General features: G+C 30.0%; 1 protein-coding gene across 1 annotated transcript in view; it reads right to left on the bottom strand.

The window, feature by feature from the left end:
• LOC143050788 (uncharacterized) overlaps positions 1-6,203 on the bottom strand; it is a 76,320-nt gene extending 70,117 nt beyond the window's left edge. The window contains exons 1-3 of the mRNA XM_076223902.1: positions 6,158-6,203; positions 2,903-3,031; positions 2,238-2,297 (exon numbers count right to left, since the gene is read on the bottom strand). The gene's annotated coding sequence lies outside the window, so the exon portion shown is untranslated. The remainder of the gene's footprint in view (positions 1-2,237; positions 2,298-2,902; positions 3,032-6,157) is intronic.
• Between the last annotated feature and the right edge of the window lie 12,809 nt (positions 6,204-19,012).

The raw sequence follows: 19,012 nt of genomic DNA, 5'->3' as shown, positions 1-19,012 counted from the left end.
ACGTGTATAGAAGGCAAGATAAATAGTCATATCGATCACAAAAGGCTAGCAAACTATGTTGTGCAATATATATTCAAATAATTGCCACAAGGAACCTAAATTTGTTGGTAAATATATATGCATCACTTTGACAAAATTAGTCTTCAGCTGTTTGGCTAAACAAGTACATGTATTCACAGCATTGACAAAAGAGTAATTAAACTGTGGTTTAAAAAAATCATCAAATTGGTAATAAAAGAGGTTCAATGCAAACTGTCGTAAAATGAGTATTACTATTGTTGATAACAACAAAGTACCAAAACTGTGTGGTTAAATATATATACCTATTGTGAGAACATATATACAAACTGTGTGGTTTAATCTATATTCAAATCGATGATAAAAGAGGTAACATGCAAACTGTCGTAAAATGATTATTCCTATTGTTGATTACAAAAAGATACCACACTGTGTGGTCAAACATGTATTAATATTGTGAGAAAATATATACAAATTGTGTGGTTAAATATATATAAATATTCATTTAGGTGATAAACGAGGTACCAAACTGTTGTATTAACCATACTTTCGCATAGTTTATGAAAAGAGTACCAAGCTGTGTGGATAAACAGCATTTAAATTAATATGTTATTGTCTCTTATATTTGAGTTAAATAGTTCAATTCAAATGAGTATAATTCAAAATTGAATTTTACTTGTATGATACATTTAAAAAATAGTATTACCTGATATAGTTCAAGTGATGGATCAGAACTGTGTGGTTAAATTAAATTTATATTAAAATAATTATCTCTTTCGTTTGAACGGAACATATCAATTCAACTGTATTATATGTGTTTGTTGAATTTAACAAATGCTATAATTGATATATTTCAAGCGACAACTGAGAGAGGCTTATTGGTTAAAAACTTTTTAAATTGATATATAATTGTCATTCTGATTTGAGCGAAGTACACACACGTATCTTAATTCAACTGAGAATAATTCAAAATTGTATTAAACCTGTTTGATGAGTTTTACAAAAAGTTATACTTGATAGAGTTCAAGTGATTGGGCGGGGCTGTCAGATTAAATGGTATTTATATTGATATATAATTGTCCCTTTAATTCTAGCGTAGTTATTCTATTTATTGAAGCACAAATCAAAAGTATATTACATTTGGTGGTTAAATTTACAAATGCTATTACTGAATTTCTCAAATGACTGGGCATGGATTAATCTGTTTGCTAATAATTAATCAGGTCATCTATAGACAGGTGTTTTTTAAAAAAAAACAACGTTTTTTTGTCATTAATTTGTTTGAAATATGTCAACACTTAAAGTGTATATTCAAGGTAAACAGTGACTGAGTCGTTGATTTTCTCGTAAAACGGAGTTTTAACGTAATAAACACATTTTAATTCTGAGCAGTATGAAACGGAGTAAGTATTCTTGAAACGACGGCAGTTGAAACATATGCATATGCATGTCCATCTAGAAGCGGTAATGTATTCACGCGTAGATCAAGAATTTCGTTTATTGAAATGGTATATTCTGATTTAACGAAAGGTAAATAGGGTATAAATATTCTATTTTTCATAAATAATTATTTGTATTTACGTTAAATATTAATCCCACAATTGTAGACGTATATAACAGAATAATGTAATATCAGAAAACACTAAACCTATAGGGTTTTTTGATAAATTATAAATTATTCTATTCGTCCCGTATCTTACATCATGAAATACTGTTGTCTATTGATTGATTAATTATTGGTGTTAAATACCACTTTCAGCGCTAATGACTCGTATATAATTGAAGGGTATATTTTTTATTCGCGGAGGAAGTAGGAGTGCCCATAGAGGACAATCAATCTTCGGAAAGAAAGCTGGTTATCCTAGTCAATAAAGATTGGAATCACACGCACTAGTTAAGTACGGGTTTAACAACCTCAGTGGTGACAGACTAGTGATACAATACATAATTTACTTAGAACCAGGTACTGATGGTTGATGAAACTGATAGGTTATTAGGCAATCATCGTTATCACATACGTCTTCACGTTGACTTTCATTTTGCAAATTAAAAGGTAAGATCCACTCAATTAGTTGAAAATCATCTCATAATATAGTATCAACAAGAGATATCATTTTCTTGAATTGCCTTATTCTGAACTGTTATTATAGTTTTCTGTTTGTCTCCCTTTAAAAGAAAGACGAATACGGAAAATTACGATATTAAAAAAAACATATTACCGCTACTGCCACTAGAGCCGCCAAGGTAAGTGTCACTTCCTCCACTTGGTGCGTCGGGAACTGTTTAGAAAAATAAATAACATATATATAACACAAAGCATAAAAGAGTGTCACACGGAGACGATCATTTGGCGGATACAAGTAAAATCTGTTAAATGAACATTCCCGCCTGGTAAGAACAGGTTTTTTGTTTACCAAAATGTGGATGAACATGAATATTTTCCCCAAAAAAATGAAGGAAAGGAACGTACACAAAAGTGGAAATACCTTTTTAGCGTGTAAAACAAAATATAGGAGAGACTAGCAATAGATGTCAATGAATATTTTGTAAGAACAAAACCCGCCTGACAACTGAGTTGAGTGTTTTATAATTGTTATATTCGTAATAGTTAATTCAATCAAAGTCACGTAAAAGGTTATCTATCTAATATTACTTTTTTATCTCAAATACTATGCATTTCAGATAAAGTTCATGACGTATTGTATTTTCATCCATCAGAGAAAATAGTCTCAAACAAAATTCTATCGTCTAACACACTGAATTAAAAATTTGTAGGTTAATGAATTGATTATAACTTCATAATCGCATCTAAAGTCAAGACAAACGTCACTGATTAAAAAAGAAAGATTTTTTCCATGAACATTATGAAAAAATCAATACTTACAATAAGAGGTACATTGACTGTTTGCATTATAACAACATTGGAATCCGTCACTGATATATCCATCAGATTTGAACAGAAGGTAACAAGTATATCCGGTCCCACAGGGGTTACCAGAACACAAGCTGGTCACTAAAATATAATATCAATTGGTAACGGGTACATATCAGTTACGAAATGAATCATTCTGTCTATGAAATATGTGTATAATAACCTACCTATCGGCACTTTCACGAATCTTTAAATAAAACCACGCTTGGGATAATTGTAAAAAATGAAAACCAGAACAACAAATATGATGCAGATTCCGTACACTTGACGACCTTCTTAAGTTAAATTCTTGTATCTATACATAACACATTAAATTTTTTTTCAACAAATAGTTATTCATTTATAAACATATACCTAGAAATGTATACACTGTGTTATTCTGAAATTAATTTCCTTTCCGTAATTTTCCGGAGCTTGATGAATGGATATTTTTTATCAGTCTTTTTTTGTTTGTTCAACGTAGACTTTTATTTATGAAATTTTTCAGTCATTGTTCATAATACCTCAAAGACGAATGTCTTGATAATTCTCCTCCCTTGTTTTATTTCTTCCCAATTAGTAAGATCATTGTATACAAAATGTTAACCAAACACATCTTCATTTGGAGTTGATGAAACATAAATGTTGTGCAGACTTCTTACGATACAAAGTACATGGTATCGTCAATTCCATTATGGACTATTAATGTTCTCCAAACAAATACGTATACACAACAACTTAAATGGCTTCTCTTAACAATAATCATCATCCCCTCTATCAAAGATTCGTATCAATTATTTCAGTTTAAAAGCTATCTCTAACAATTGGTTTATTGCACGCATTGTGATTCCATTTAAATCATAAAAAAGATACGTTTGACCACTATGAGACTTGTCACAACCTCAAAAAATGAAAGCCATCGATGCAGGACAGAGCTGATTTAGTATTTAAAAAGTGTCTTTAAAAACATTGTTCGTATTTGTATTTTATATAGGACATTAGGCGCAGGTATACCAAGGTCACATATTAACTTCTAGTTGAAAATCATTTAGCAAGTAGTACTTCTCCAACCATGCTATACCCTTGATAATCTAATAATGATTGACAAGGGCGTACCGATATACTTAAACATTCATCTTCTTAAAGAATACATATCTGATCTACATTTAAACGATTCGATTCAAACTAGTTTTACAACATCTGGCTAAATGGCGTTAACATTATAAAACAATACAGTTAATCGATGCAATATATGAGTTCTTTTCAAACGGTGAATCGAAAACAATAAACAGCCAGGACAATTGAAAATATCCTGGCCCTAAACATGCTAAAAACCAAAAACATTTTATGTTTGTTTATGATCTCAAGAAACGCACTGTTTAATTTTTTCCCAAATACATATACTTCATATCAATTAATTGTGTTGTCATCGTTAGCTATCTAAATAAACAGTTTGCGGTCAATCGACACCGCTGAATTACGGCAAATCAGAGAGTTGTTGCTTGACAAACGGAATGTGAAAAAAACATTTAGCTTGTTCGAAAATTAACAGAATTCACTGTGTAATTGAAATGTATAACAATTTTGTAAAGATATTTCGCCCATGGTGGTACAAAATCGGAACGTTATTGAAGTGAACATACACTTGGACAGGATTAAGAAAATGAATTTGGCATAAATATTATTGATATGATTTTAAAATGAGATTTGAAAAAAAAACTATGTTATTCAAGGATTTGAATACAGCATGCACCGTGAGATACCACCGTTGCAAATCAGATAAATCGAGTTTTAAGAGTCTGCTAGTGTGTGACAGCAATAAAGCCGCATTAATTATCGTTTAATTGATTTTTTTAACACATTTTTTCTACAAATTTGCATTGTATTTTAGATAATAGATATAGATTATATCACAGTTAATGAAATATATATTTTTTTCTTTTCTATAACATGTCAAATGACCCCCAAAAAATGAGAATTCAAATTTTCCGAATGGATAAAGCGGGAAATCATAAAACCATTTTTAAACTGGCTAGACTTAGTTTATTGCACATTTAAAAATTAGAAAATAATTTATTCCAATAACTTTAGTATCAAGTGGACCCAAAAAGATGTAAAACCCATATCCAAAGGTATTTTGTTCAACCATTAAAAACAAAATGAATCAGTTCTCCCATTAACCGTACCACAGCTTCATTTGTTTATAAAAAAAATATAAACACGAACAAGGAAATCTAAATAGTTCACTTTATAACAAACGTCGAAAGACGGCTTAAAACAGCACTGTTGATATATTTTGAAATCTTGTTTTATTAAGAATGAAATTATTTAGCAAACCAATACTGAATGTCTACATGCGGCATATACATGTTTGTGTAGCTATACATTGTCGTTCAGATAAAAATAATTTATTTTATCAACGATGTCCTTTGATAAAATTGAAACAAAAAACAACATCTGAATTTTGCATATTGTATTTGCAAGACTTTTGTTTGATTATGCTATTGATGTATATAAAATGTTGACTTTTTTCTTGCTTGGATGCAAATACAATCAATTAATCTTAGGTGTTTATAATCGGAAAAAAGTCAAGGAGATTTCGCTCTTCTTCTTATTGTTACTAGTTATCTTAAACGTAAGTGGACTGTTTTTCGTGTAACTGTATGTTTAGGTTAACTCCTACTTAAGCTGAACATGTTCTTTAAACTTTAAAAAGTGTTTACAACTAGCAAAACAAAATAGTATCATACTAAAGGAGAACTGTAAAAAAAAATTTACATATCATATTTTGGAAGAACAGATGGGAGCGAGTAAAGTCAAATGTCTCAATCGAAAGTCTAGGAAAATATTCAATGATATAATGGCTGTATCCAACCTAAGTTTCTACGTTCATTAATCGTGAAAAAGAAAATACAATTTAGCGTTAAAACAAAAACTGAATGAATAGCAATAACTCAAAAGGAGCGATATTAAAACAAGAAAATTAATTGTGTTAGGTTTCCCATCTTTTAAGTATAAGAAATTAAGGGGACAACTACCAATAACAAACACATGTTTGTAGGTCACGTTTTAAACATTATTGCAAATCCAGTGCACAATTAAAATATTTTTCTCCTCACGTATATATTACAGTTAGTAAAAGTTAAAGTACAGTCAGAAGTAACATGGAATAGTTTATCAAACTCTAACAAAATTGTCACAAGTTTATATACTATTGCAGGTACTTACCGAAACCATCAGCGCCAACAAAGGCAACAACAGCAAGTATAAGAAGTTGAAACATCGCCATCCTTAACCAAAACTGTCTCTGATGCAGGCGTGCCCTTGCTTTTAATATAATCACCAAAGGGGCTTTTTAGGGATAGCTTGATGACAATTTTCTCTAAAATTTTCTTAAAATGTTTAAAGTTTACGTATTACGTATGTATTTCATCATTAAATTTAAATTACATCTAAAAAGGGATCTGGACAATTCTTCACAATTGATTTTTTTACAATAAAAAATAATCTTTTCCTTCTGACAGCCTCTAGTTGGTTCCAATGTTTACGCTACAAAATACTTTTTAATTAGAAACCATTTCTTTCCTTGTTGCGTGAAAATAATAGATCGCTTTTATTTAATATGAATTAACATCAAAGACAATTATATATCTTGGGGCGTTATGTCCTTATAATTTGAATGTCCACGTGTTACATATTTTAAGTGATATTTTGCATCTTTTAAATATAATTCAATAATTTATCTTTGAAAATTATATATCAAGTGATTGCTTTTTGATAGCTAACACGATGGGCTTTGAATGACCAATTGATGTTTCTGTTATGACAATTTCCTTTTAGAAAGAAACGAAAATATTCAAATGCAATAATAAAACAACAAAAATAGAATAGTTTTGAAGTTTAAGTGATTTTTCGTCAATCATAAAGAAATACCAATTACTATAGCTAAACCATAAGTAGATTTTAACACATTTTACATATATCCTGGCGAATTTGTTTACCCGATCGATCATTTTCAAAAATATTGCTTGACCACTTTTTCTCAGTAAAGTCCAGTCATACTCCCTTATTAATTTAATATATAATCATATAAATATTGAAAAACAATTGTCACCGACAGTTCAACTTTTCATTATTACAACATAGTTTGGTTGAAAACTGGTATATCTGAAGATGTGGCGTATAAACAGGTCAAACTCTGTGACCTTCTTCATTGCTTGATTTGGGTTGATATCGAATATATTTGATGAAAATGTGGACACATATTTTTCATGTCCTACACTGGTCAATATTTTAACATGGAAGAAATGGCATAATTTTTATTTTTTTCGACATGTCATTCATAGTTTTATTAGTATATGTGTAATATACCTGAATAACATATGCTTATACATGTAAAACATCATACGTCATTGACCTTTTCTGATAAACAAAGTTCAATGACACAAACTAGTTTTATGACTGATGAAAATAGAATATCAATTGTATAATGAAATAAAAATATCGGTCAATCTTAACTATAAAGGTACAAAATGATAAAATATCATATTTTGTCGTTATAATTTAAATATGTGACGTAAATGATTATTAAGAAACTCCAATCGGAGCAAAATGAAAGACATTTAAAGTAAATAGTACAGACAGAAAACAAGTTCATAAATCTTTAACGTGTACAGATTTGTATATGCCACATCGTAAAATTCATATTAGTAAAATATGGATTGATTTGGTTTTTATTTATTTATGTTCATTTTTTGTTCATTCTGTCTGAGGTCCAAACAGAATCCCCAATTTAGAAATCCAAACTTCTAAAAAATAAAATATAACAAATATTTTAAGAGCATATACATCAGCCTCTCTTTTAATCAGAATTAAATCAACGGTACGAAGATTTCAAAATATGCATATTAAAACTGCATATAACAGTCAATGAAAGAGTTATCGTTTCATTTTAGATACATCCTCTTTTCATTATATATAAACCTTCATTTCTCACATCTATGGATAATTTTTGTCTAGTTTGAGGGTTTATGTACAACAATCAGCCGCTGTCTGCTATATGGGCTTTTCTCATTGTTGAAGACCGTACGGTAACCTATAGTATGAATTTCTGCGTCATTTGGTATCTTGTGGAGAGTTTTCTTATTTGCAATCATACAACATCTTCTTTTAAATATCATATTCATTTTTAGCACAATAAAGAGAAAAGAGAAAAATCGAGAACCTAAAATTCTCAAAGACATTGTCAAATACAGATACACGTAAGGTTATATATTCTTTGGGATGAACTTAATTTGTAAGTTCAAAGTTTGTTTAACAGTTACTTAAGTGATGACATTTAAACTTCTTATAGCAGTGGTATCGAGATTGACAGTGGCTTTCAAAAAATTATTATAGCTAAATAAAACTACCAATGTTGACTTTTAGAGTTCCGAAACACACCAGTATTCATTGTCGTATGAAAGGGATGCTTGTCGCTATCTAGAACAAAAGAATACACTGGCTTTCTTAAATTAACAATATATAAATATTTTCCTATTTCAGATTAATTTGCATGTATTTGTTGAAAATGCAATCAATTCTTTTAACATATATTTTTAATAATTTTCTTTCATACGAGGTAGAAAATTTAAAATGTGTATTGCATTCAACAATTTGATCATTAAACGCACTATGTGTCATTTGTCTGCAGTGATGTTTTTTTCTATGTCAATATGTCTTAGCACCAACTCTCATATCTTTTAAACTATAACATTGAATTTATTGAAAGTATGAGTATAGTACTGTATATATAGTATCAGCGGATGTTAAGTTAGTTACTGTTTAAAGTGTTAAAATCTGGTTGAAACAGAAAATATATAAAAAGAAAATAAGTCGCAATAAACGGTATTGTCCTGTGTATGTGTCGGCATTAAAGACTGATGACATAGGAATGAGGACAGACTTCTGAAAATGTATTTTAAAACCCGGTTCATACAGCTTCTGTGTAATTTTTTCTGTATTCACAATACACAAATCTAAATGCTGATCTGTTATGAATGAATCATAAATGTAATAAATACATCAAATGCAGGGTGTTTCTGCTTGGTTTTGATATATTGCAGTCGGATTAATTAAATTTAATATTAGCTTAAAGCAGTTTAAGGTGTATTTTTTTTTTCAATCGAAATACATTCCAAATGGTTTGAATGTTTAACAGGCTATGTCTGAAACCCTTTTGATGAGGTTTATATAAATTCGCCAATCAAAAAATTATTTTGACTATCAAACATTAAATACTTAATTTTTGGTTTTCAAAGACTACATGACTAATAACACTGTGTCATATTTAAAATATGCCAAATATAACTTAAAAGATGTAAGAAATGGAAAATAAAATTATACGGTCATAATGCCGAAAGATATATTTGATTAAAATTTGATAACTTGATTTTGGATGTTACTCGTCTTTTGATTGGCTGACGTTATTTTGTTTATCAGTTCATAGACATTGTATACTCTGGTTTAAAAATGGAATTTAAAATTAAATTATAGGAAATGACTGTAATATTTTTCTGTATATTCGAAATAACATAAAAAATGTGGTGCATACTTAAAAATAACGGGCTACGCGGGTTATTTAGTGTGCACCATATTTTTTATGTTTTTTCTCAAAAGACAGAATATATGTTAAACTCATTCCTTAAATGGATTTGAGTGTGGAAGTACCGCTTAAAATTGAACACCGATCCTCCCATATACTAAATATCATTCGATATCAGTTAACTAGCAGATATTGATCGCTTGTGTTTTTACCGCTTATGGTTAAATTGTAATACTTAAACATAAATAATACAGAAACAAAGACACGATAAATGTACATAATTATTTATATCAAAAGTTGTTAACTGTTCATAAATTAATACAATAACGGGTATAACTTGTGAAGATGATATTGTCAACAAATTAATTATGTTTTTTAAACAATGCTTTGATATTGGCCACCATTCATTGATGTACATAGAAATAGACAATTTAGTATACGTTTTATCGGATGTTTATTACTAGTTATACGATGGAAATATACTAAACAGAATAACAAAATTCATATAAAGTCGGTAATTACTATCATTCATTTTAGTTAAGGGATAGTTTTAAGCTTTTTCTTCAAGTCAATTAAGATACATTTAATTTCCTATTTTTTTATCCATTGTTTTGCTTGACATTAGAGCGTCGTAGTAAGATATTTTAGATAAAGATTAATCCGCCAATGTACAAAAACACAGGAATGATTTTCTTCCATTGTTTGGGACACTGAATTGGATATACATTTTTTAAAATAATTGATCATGTACACAATTTGGTGTGCTACATTACATAGGTTTCAACAGAACATATCTGTGTTTGTCCATTGAATAAAATTCTTGACTTTTTTTTTGACATGATGACACTTGCTTTCTTGCAAGTTTTATGCCGTAAATATACATTCAGCGAGTTCAAGTTAATAGTACATATAATTGACTGTCATAGATATGATGAAGTTTAGTGACCCAACTTAATTGTATAACTGACGAAAATATAAAACCAATTGTACTTTAAACCGAAAAGCTCGTTCAATTGAAATTATAACGGTACAAATTTAAAAAAAAGAAAACTTCGACTGCTTAACTATTAAAATTGACATTTCTATCATTAAATCACCATTCAGTTCATCTATAATCATTTGTCAAAAATATTGAAATACGATTTAGTCCTAATGTAATAAAAGAGTGACATACGTACGGGAAAATTAAATATGTTTTATTAGGAGTAAACACGCATAAGGGCTTTATAGTGCAAAGTCGTTATGTATATCAAATCATACGAAGCATATTAGTGATGAAGAGACACAAATGCTGAATACACCAAACAATTAATAAATTTAGTTTGGAAAAATTATTTTTATTTTTGAGATCCTATTTAAGATTATATCAATCTTATGAATGAGGATCAACCAACATATCGCTATTACTACTCACATAGAGGTCTGTACACCCACAATTATATAGTATCTTTGTTATATTTTTTCTTTAGTTAAACACGTGACCAAGTTTGGGCTTGGATGTGCAAAATTACAAAATGATATGAACAAAATCATTTTGCAACTACTGAAATCAAAATGGGTCTCAAGCTCTAATGAGAGTTTTTCCCTTTATTCTAGTTTTTGTATTATGTAAAACATCTTTGTTTTACCTGTGTTGGCAGTTATTACAAATGACTTCATCTACATTGTTCAGCCAATTATTCATGTGAAATAAACCAGTGAATTACCAGAAAATCCTTAGTCAACGTTGTCATCACTCATCATTTTCTAACTGAAAAAGGGCAATCACGTTCGGCAAAATAAGATGTACATTAACGTGAGCATAACCAAAAAAAAAAGTTCGAAAGTGGAAGACAGAAAAAAAATCAGCGTAGTTCAAACTATAAGAAGTCCTAGGACAACATGCTGAAAACGTGTCGCATAATCATTATATTCTTTATTCCAAAAGCAATACAGCTTATAGGTATAAAGTACAGTAATATTACATTAAATATAGTAAGCAACACATATTACAACAAGGTAATTCATTAAACTATAAAACTATGTTTTAATCTTTCCAAAATATAGAGGTTCATACTCTCTCTCGTTTGCTCGAAATTATGTTTAACAAAAGTTCAGAGACAAATTGGCACAATTTTATCCATTAAAGTAATTAATGATGAACATTCGCTTGTACATAAGTTCAACCGTAACTACCCGGTATTTATTACAATGCCATGATTCGTTATCAGGACACATTGTCGTAACATGTTCAGAACATTTGTCAGGTGTATATTGCTTAAGCCTTATTTGCAAAACCTTATTTTAATTTCGGTTTTAAATATTCTTCACACGGTATTGATCCTTGCATCACTGATAAAAGTTATGCAAATTAAAAGCGTGTCTAGTCTTTAAAATTATAGGCAAGGTATCAGGAGTGAGTTTGTCCTCATAAAAAAACATGTTGTTTGTCACAGTCACGAATCAACTTTATGGGTTCATTATTTTGTACATGCATTAGGGCGCAAATTTTCTCTTCGGAATTGTTTACATTTTTCAGGGTTTGGAAAAGCAGATTATGCTGTATTGGCTTTGGTCATTGTCGAAGGCCGTACGGTGACATAAAGTTGTTAATATCTATGTCATTAAGTCTCTTGTACAGAGTTGTTGTATTGGCAATCATACTACTTCTTCTTTTTATACATCTACTCGTGAAACAACACATAAGGAATAACTCAGTGAGATTAAGTATAAGCAAGTATCACGATTCATAAAACAACAAGTTTGCCTCACTTGCTTATTTTTTTGTATTCGGGTGTTTTGAATTTCATGAGTGACAAACAAACAACTGACATATTACATTAGAAGTCAATCTAATTAAACTAATTTAATAAGATTGAATATATAATAAGTAAAAATTAACTGTTTAAAAACATGTAATATTATTAGATTCAGTTTGATTGGCAATCTATAATGAAAATTCATAATTTTTTTCCACAAAAGCAAATCCATACCGTATACTTGTATAGTCAGCTATAAAATACCATGGCGAAATAGTATAATTAACCATCAAAAGTAAAAACACCACAGCGTAGCGAATAAAACAGATATCATAAATTCATCATTATTTTCCACAAAAAGCAAATCCCATACCGTATACTCAGCTATAAAATGCCAGGGCGTAATAGTATGTTTAACCATCAAAAACAAAAACACCACAGCGTAGAGAATAAAACAGATATCAACCAAAGCCAATCACTGAATTATTGACATTTATAAAAAGGCAGAAATACAATGTGGTGGTTTTAAACAGGTTGCTGAACGATCAACCCTCCTCATATCAGATACAATGGTATAACAGTTGAACAAATGTAAACACACGGTCTGTTACAGCTACTAAACCACTCAACGTTCCCTCTTACACGGAACGAACACGGAACGAACACGCGAATGGAATGAAATGAGAACGAACGAGTTAAATCAGTCAGAATCGTTTATCTCCACTCATTTCGTTTATTAAAGTCAACTCGTGTTTTTCCGCTCAAAGTCGTGTGTGAACGAAACGAACGAAACGATCAATATATTCCGTGTAAACAAACATTGTTTCGTTCAGAAACGATACTATTTCACCTGATTGGTTGTTTGGCGATTATGCTAGTTTTCAAATTTCCAAATGAAACGAATAAATATACCAAAGTTAATCGGTATATTGTACTACTCATTGTTTATTTATGAATAGAATTCATTACATTACTTCGATATTGCATTTAAAATAAAAATGATAACTCTGAAATGAATAGATAAAAAGTAAAATAAAAAAAAAATATTCAAATTATGAAAGGCAAACAAGATCAATTTAAATATCAAAATGCCTTCTCTTCTTAAAAAAATAGGATAGAAACATTCTTTATTTTATTATTCATATTTATTATTAAAGTTGTCATTTTTTTCTACTTATTTTCATATAAGTTAGGGAGATATACATCGTAAAAGACGTGAAAATTTAATGAGTATCTCAGAAACTAATTTAGTGGCAGTCGCTATCCCTGGTTAAAATAAATAGAATATATTATATTATGCTTTCAAAACATGTGTGTGTGTCAATCTTTTTCGTTATCCACGTCAAACTATTTGCATAGTTTTCTTTATTAAAGAAATGAACGACCCTATTCGTGTTTGTAAATTATTTTAAAACTAACGCCCATTAAGTTTTTTCAAAAAAATAGATAAAAAATATTCTTATTTCGTTTCACGGAGGGAAAACATTTTTTTCGATGACTTTAGTGTAATCATTTCCCGTCTTTTACATTAACGTATGATCCGTATATTTAACCTTTTTCAAAATAACTTGGTACTTCCAAAGTCAGTCAATTTATCTGTAAGTGCACGCATAGTCCGCTATCATATGCATGTACAGTGTATTTGTTTTTATTTTTTATTCAAGTGCAAACACTAGCTAGTAATGATTGGTTGTTCGTTTCTTGAAGTCCAGTGGCACATATATCATGAATGTTCAGGACGAATTACGCTCACAAATATACTTACATAATGTAGCAAGAATATTCAGTGAAAAAAATAATCATTTATTATATTGTGTTTTCTGTTTACCTAAATGACTCAACACAATTAAACGGTTGATTTAATTAGAAAATATATCTAACGCACATAAAAAAAAGACGTTTATAAAATACAGAAAATTAACTAAAAAGAAGAGAAGGGAATCATTCTAAAAATTATTGAAAAAGAAATAAAACTGCCTTGAAGATCTAAAAATATATATATATAATTATATATGCAAATATTGGAAATGTCTTGAAAAGTAGAATTAAGACCAAATATTAAAAACAATATATTGTTAAAATATAAGAAATATTTAAAACATATTTGTTTTTATGTTAATTGTGAATAAGTGACCATTGGCTTGGAAATAGAAATATGTTAAAATAAACTTTTTGAACTTTTACATTTATAATATCACTCTTTATTTTTGCCTTTTTTTTGCGTTCTTCGAAGATTGCAAATACAGAGCTTTGATCGGAATCTCACTAATTGATAACAGTTTCCAGAATAACTTCATACATGCAACACCTTTTTATTACACGTCCATATAATTTACATGTTGATTTTAAGCATCCGTTTATCACACCTTCACTCTTTGAAGTTTCACATCTGGGTTGAAAAATAATAGGTCGTTATCTATTTCACAATCGGGAACTTTTCTGTTGTTTGAACAGTCAAAATAAAATCGTGATAATGTAACAGTTTAATTACGTTTATCATCGATGATTTATGATTTTGTTTAGTAATAAATCAGAAAATTGCTAATTGTTGTACACTTGTTTCAGATAGATTTTATCGTTGGCAAAACTGTTATGGCAAACTTATTAATTGCCTAAATTTTAATATGTTTATTTATAATTTTCGGATTAAGCTTGATGTCCAAGGTCACTGAACTAGTACACTGTACATATTTTTGTTTAGAGGCAAACTTATTATGCACGTCTCCGGGTGAGGGATTTTCTCTATGTGCTGAAGACCCATTGGTGGCTTTCGGCTGTTTTCGACTCTTTAGTCGGGTTGTTGTCTCTATGACACATTCCTCATTTCCATTCTCAATTTTACGTCATGTTAAGTTGGAAATCCAGGATAATTCAAGGATAGTCTTATTAAATACAAGTATCTATGATGAAATTAGGAAATATTCATGGGCGGTTCCAGCATTTTTTAAAAAGTGGGTTCCAACTCAGGATAATCATATTACCACATTCAAAGGCATTGATCTTAAAAAAAGTTGGTCCTAACCCCGTAACCCCTACTGAACAAAAATTGAACGACACCGTTATACTTACGACACACAGGTACTTATTCAAAATTGATATTAAAACATATAACTTCGAAAAAAGACTTATAATAGCAACAAATTAGCATATATTCTTTTTATTTTATAATGTATGATAGCTTTGTGAATTGATTTTTAGCTTATTTTGTTACGTTTTCTTAACGTACAGTGGCAAGTATTTCACTTATATTCCGGACGAAAAAGTAGTTATAACGAAAAAATACAATACTAAAATGTGTTCATCAAAATAGAATAAGAATTTTGACAGCTACTGAACAATAAGGAAATATTTTGAGGGCATACATTTTGAGAGAATAATATTCGCCTACGATAAAAAAAAAAATCCTTTACTGTAACGTAGTATATACAGAAGGACAAAATACATTGAAAGATGGTACACTCCTACATCCTTATATTCTTGCATTACTATACAATGTTGTAACTTTTAAAGCATAAAATTAAAAGCAGGAGGTATCGTTTTTTTTTTTTTTTTTTTTTTTTTTTTTTTTTTGGTATAAACAAATATTGCAGTGTGTTTCGTTTTGTTCCCCTCGGTGAAATTATAATATTTGCACGCCCTTACCTAGATCTAGATCTGAAATTAGTTGTTATGTTAGAATAAACAATAATTTACATTAAGCGATGTATTATTGTTGACCATTCGAGATTCTTTTTTTTCAACCCGTCTTCAGCTGAATTTGTGATTTTAATTTTTAATTTTACTATGCGGGACGCAAGGGATTTCAAATCGAAAATAAATGCAAAAAAATGTGAAGTTTTGTGTCTTTCAAAACACGAACAAAATACAGAATTAAACGCAGGATAAAGGCAATAACTGTTTAGTGTCATTAAATGTTAAGCTGTATTTGTACTCGGCTCGAAACAGGAATATTATCTCGCTAAAGCTCGCATTACACCGGTGTCTTAGCCTCGTACACATACAGCTGATATTTAATTAAAGACACTAAACAGTTATTGTCTATATGTTTCCTATGTTTCAAGAATTTATGCATACGGATTAATAATTTTATTCTCCTCAAAAACATTTTGTAAAAAAAAATCAATGGTGTGCATTTTATCCAAAAACTGAATAATTCGCGTCTGAAACCGAAATTAAAACAAAGCTATCAAATCAAATTGGTATTATGGGTAATATGAGAACACAACGGGTGCCACATGTGGAACAGGATTTGCTTTCCCTTCCGGAACACTTGATATCACCCTAGTTTTTTGTGGGGTTTGTGTTGCTCAGTCCGTGTTTCCTATGTTGTGTTCTGTGAACTATTTTTTGTCTGTCTATCTATTTCTTTTTTATCCATGGCGATGTCAGTTTATTTTCGATTGGTGAGTTTGAATGTTCCTCTGATATCTGCCATCTTTTGTCCCTCTTTTTAAGCGCAATATTTCCACGATGAATAAATTGGGGTTCTAATGATGTACTGATTGGTTGTTGTTTTTTGTTTGTTCTTTTTTACGGGGGGGGGGGGGGGTACATGTATATATCTTATATGCAGTATAGTGATTACTAAAAAGCAGTATGTTTAGTAAAACGGCGAAGACGAAATCATGTACATTTTAAGTAAGTTACTCACGTGCATGCGATAACTTAACAAAGGGTAAGGCACTTTTATTCTAAAAATGATCCTAGTAAGATCAGTTTAACATTTAACGGCGCATATCTAATCTAAAATTCCGAGCTATTAAATCCCGCGATAGTTCCAGAAAGTTCACTTAATTGTTGAGGATTACGATTGATAAGCAGTGACCATGCAGACATGGACACACACTCTCCCGATTAAGTGTTTAAGTTCACATGAACAAGCAATATGATAATCATTTAAATAAAAGAAATAAAAATTATATTGACAAGACAACGTTATTTACAATGACGCATTAAATGATTTTAAAACGGACTACAGCTGTGTTTTAGGTTGCAGTAACTTATTTACGATCTCAAATGCTCCTGGCTTTAATTGTATCATTACAGTTAATTTCCTAATGCTTGTAGAGTAAAACTTCAGTTGGCTTGCTTGTTTTGTTTGTATTAACGTTAGTTTCAGCACTATTATAAAGATCGACTTCTGCAAACAATATAGACTTGCATTATTAAAACAAGTATAATGTTATATTAAAATTTGATTGACAGTTATCCCAATTCCAATTGTCAATATACAAAGCAATCAAACTTACCAAAGTCTTACCCTGCATGAATACAGAAATTAGCTGTAATTGTCACGAAGAAGTACTTGTATTCACGCTAAAGGTTGTCGACTTTACGGGAAGAATAAATCAGATTCTCAATTCGTTTACATAATATAATACTATTAAGTCATAAATTAAGAAGTCAATTAACACCTAAGGCATGTGGAATACCCAGCGTTTTACTTTTTACTTGTACAATCTTACTATCCATGCAGATGCAAATTTATACCCTTTTCTACTTACAGTTACTGTAACTAGGCGACCATTTGATTAGTTAATAGATAATGAACTATGAATAATGGATGTACTTCAGTGTGATTCAATTCTTGTACACAACTATTTCCTGCATTTTGTGTTGTCGATAATTCCCTTTCACCAATCAGGCCTTGGACCGAATAATTTATTAGTTCCTACTAGTATATTATATTATAATTAAAAGTTCGGTTATATGATACTAAACCTAACTGAAGGCACGGAATCCCTTCGCATATAAGAAAAAAATATTTAAGAAAAACTGCGAATTGATACAGGAACAGAACTGAAATTAAATGTATCTCTGATGTTTAGGTTGTTTTTTTCTTTTCAACAAAATATTTTTGTTTTCGCAAAAAATGAAATTGACACTCATCGATGTAGCGCAGTAAGCAAAAGAAAGCAATCGACAGATTGATGCTTTCTTTAACCATTTCATTCATAAACACAACTGTTATAAAGTCTTTACAGCAACAGGATTACTTATTTCTTGGTTTGAATTGTTTTGTTTCGGAACCTTCTTAGAGCTTACTATTCGGTATGGATTTTCTATCGGTTACTTATGGTTGCTTTCATCTGTCATCTACTCTGGTTAATAGTTGTCTAGTTTGCAATCATACCAAATATTTTTTTTATTTTAAATTTATGTTATTCTCTGTATAAACGATCAAGCTATTCATTCTGAGTATATAAAATTAACGAATATTAATTATATGTCACTTTGATGTACCCTTGTAATTATCGCGGGATTGAAACTCAAACGTGCATAGGATTTTGAGACGGTGACCTTTAATAGTTCACATATATACAAACTGGAACCCTGTTGTGTTCACATCGAAGTGCAAAGCTACATGTATAGATGGAACGGCGGACCAGTTTAACATCTATAAGTCATTTTGTCTCTGGAGGATATTTATTTCTTGCGAAACATAGCTTTTTATTCGTTTTCTCGTCCTTAATACGCTATAACTATATGTTATCATAAGTTCCGAACACTGACCAGTCCATAAAATGCAACTGTACTATTTGTCTAAGGTTTTACACGAATTTGCGACGAAGCATATTGTATAATATTCCTTGAATATTCTTTTCTAAGGTTTTACACGAATTTGCGACGAAGCATATTGTATAATATTCCTTGAATATTCTTTTCTTAGTATAATTGAGATTTTTTTTTATCCCGGTTTAATGTTAATATTTCTTATAAAATGTGATACATATGAATTAACGAAAATTCATAACTCTAACT

The sequence above is a fragment of the Mytilus galloprovincialis genome, chromosome 11 (assembly GCF_965363235.1).
Source record: "Mytilus galloprovincialis chromosome 11, xbMytGall1.hap1.1, whole genome shotgun sequence".
Classification (NCBI taxonomy): Eukaryota; Metazoa; Mollusca; class Bivalvia; order Mytilida; family Mytilidae; genus Mytilus; species Mytilus galloprovincialis.
The sequence above is the reverse complement of the archived record's forward strand: the minus strand, read 5'-3'. Positions and strand labels throughout refer to the sequence as shown.